Below are 3,157 nucleotides of genomic sequence, written 5' to 3'. Positions count from 1 at the left end.
TGTCATGGACTAATTGGTGTCACAACTCAATGTAATTACACACTTTTCTCGATCACCATTTAAAACTTTGGAAATAAATGAACACGAAATAATTATGTGATTTCTGTGTGCGTATACACAATAAGCTTTTCATTTACTTCGTAGTACAGTATCTATTAGTGTCCTATCAGTAAGTTAACTGGGTCCTGGTAATAAGTTAACACTACAAATTACAGTACGACTGTCCTTTAAAAGTCCAACACCGTAATAAATTAAAAAATCGGAAAATGAGATCGTGTTTCAGGTGTCAAGAAATCATCTCAACCAAAAGTTTAAACTGATGAATGGTTGGAGTCGCAAGATCGGTTTTATATTCTAACACGCGACCTCACAGCAAATGCCCTTTGGGCTTGAAGTGTAGAAGTAATTGCAGGCCTCTCCATGCCTAGTGCTAATTGAAAGGGGTGAGATTCGAACCTGTGACCTTTTGGTCATACTGGTTCAAGAAACCATTTCAACGAAAAGTTTAAGTTGATGAAATCGATTTTATATTCTAACACACCCCTCACACGAATGTCCTTTGGGCTTGAAGATATTCTAACACATCCACTCACACGGGCCCTTTGAACGTGGATGCAACTGCAGGTCTCCCCATACTTGGGGTTAATATTCCACTCTGGAATTGAGGGGGGTGGGATTCGAACCCGTGACCTTTTGGTCATAGTGGCTCTGATACCATGTCAAGAAATCATATCAACCAAAAGCTTAAACTGATGGTTGGAGTCTCAAGATCGATTTTCTATTCTAACATCAGGATGGTATAGAATCTCGGTATCTCACACATACAATATGTAATGTCCATGTTTTTAAAATATTGTAACACTTAAATCATTTTCTCATAAATTTATGTTATCTTAATCCTATACTCATGTATGCCAGTATGTATATTGAGTGGCGTTGTTGATTTTGAAATTATGTTGTCCGTAGAAAAATCTTCTATCTACTAAAAAAGTAGGTGAACTCACGTATTTTCCCTCCAAAAAGCGTCTTTTTAAATAAGGAAGTTATTGATAATTTAATTGTATTAATAATTATAATGTATTTCATTATATGTTTCTTTTCATTAAAATTAATATTTTCATCAAATTATAAATAATATAAGCGTAATAAGACAATAAACTATTAAATCTTTTATTGATATTATTATTTGAGAATGACTTGACTCATACACTTCATACTATGTATAAACAAAACTATAAATGGTTTTGATTACTTTCATAACAAAAAAATTGAGATAATTAATAAATTGGAATCATTAGCTTTGTGGTATAAAAAAATACATTTCAACACATTACTCAACTCTCTTGGATTAATTTTCAATTTTAATTTATTTTTGCTCAAAACAAAATACAACGAGAAAAAAGAACAATTAATAAAATACCACTATTATTTTACAGTTCAAATTTACTCAGTTTTTTTGAATAAGTTTACGGTTCAATTTTTTTTCCCTCATATCAAAATATAATGACGTGAAATATGAAAAATTAATGAGATTTTAATTTATCATGATTAAGTAATACAAAAATAAACACTCTATAAATACCGTGCATTCATTGCGCGTGATCTAATCTAGTATACTAGCAATTACTTTCACATATTGTGTTTTTATGTTTAGAAATATTGTGTCAAAAAGACAAGTGATAGAACATAAGATAAGACACGAAAACATAATCGATGTTGCCGCCGTTGTGCACATAGAGAAGGAAAACTAAGAAAGTGAGGAATTTAGGATCGAGATGCAGACTTACTAAATAAGGATCATCCAGCTTTCTAAGTTAGAGTATAAATAGTTTGATGAACTGGGCCAAAACAGGAAAATTCAGGCATGCAACTAATAGACTTAACACAAATCCTTGTGGTCCAATTGCTAGATTTTTTATGCAACTAATACGCCCCTTCTCAATTACAAATTTAATTAAGAATTACTACAAGGGTATACTAACATCTAGAGGTCATGAGTTCGACTTTTGAATAAAGTCGGATGATGCAAACAAAAAAGGTGAAGAATAGTCAAATTAAAGTCGATTCAACCCGTACCTAAAAAGTACAATACGGAATAAACTATAAGTTGACTAGGCTATAAATGGCCTAAACCCGACATTATTCGATTATGATAGCACACACGTGATAATTCAAAAATCAAATTGATTGATTGGAAATGAAACATTTTATATGTTGGTTATATAACATAGGTCATGAGTTCGATTCTGAATAAAATGGGAAGTTGCAAACAAAAAAGTTGGAGATTAGCTCAAAGTCGGTCCAACCCGTACCTAAAAAGTACAATACGGAATAAACTCGAAGTTGACCAGGCTTGAAATGGCCTAAACCCGAAATTATTCAATTTATGATAACACAAAAACACGCGATGATTCAAAAATCAAAATGATTGATTGCAAACAAAACATCTTGTATGTTGGTTAGATTAACACCCATAGGTCATGAGTTCGAGTTCTGAATAAACTTGGATGATTGCTGCAGATAAAAATGCTGGAGATAGGTCAAAGCCAATTCAGCCCTTATCTAGAAAGTACAATACGGAATAAACTTGAACAGGCTTGAAATGGCCTAAACCCAACATTATTCGATTAAATTATGACACCATAAAAACACGTGATGATTCAAAAATCAAAATGATTGATTGGAAAGGAAACATCTTATATGTTGGTTATATTAACATCCAGAGGCCGTGAGTTCGGATTCTGAATAAAATTGGATGATGCAAACAAAAATGTTGGAGATTAGGTCAAAACTGATCCATCCTGTATCTAGAAAGTACAATGCGGAATGAATTTGAAGTTGACCAGGCTTGAAATGGCCTTGTTGGGTTTGTGCCTTGATTCTGTTAACCGCCGCTTCGAATAACTATGCGGGGGTCTGTTATTGGGCTAGGTCTGTCTTGGGCCTTTATTAGGTCATTCTGTATTAGGTTTAGAGAGTATTATATAAACTCTCTAAGCCTCTACCTAAAGATTATACCGTCTCGAATCAGAATCAAAACTTCTCACATATCAATAAAATTCTCTCCCTTCTGCCCTGTGGACGTAGCTAACACACCGTTAGTGAACCACGTAAATCTGTGCGTTTGTCTCTTTATTGTTTTTATCAGTTCTTTCTT

The sequence above is a fragment of the Silene latifolia genome, chromosome 1 (genome assembly GCF_048544455.1).
Source record: "Silene latifolia isolate original U9 population chromosome 1, ASM4854445v1, whole genome shotgun sequence".
Taxonomy (NCBI): domain Eukaryota; kingdom Viridiplantae; phylum Streptophyta; class Magnoliopsida; order Caryophyllales; family Caryophyllaceae; genus Silene; species Silene latifolia.
Note: the sequence above shows the minus strand (reverse complement) of the source record.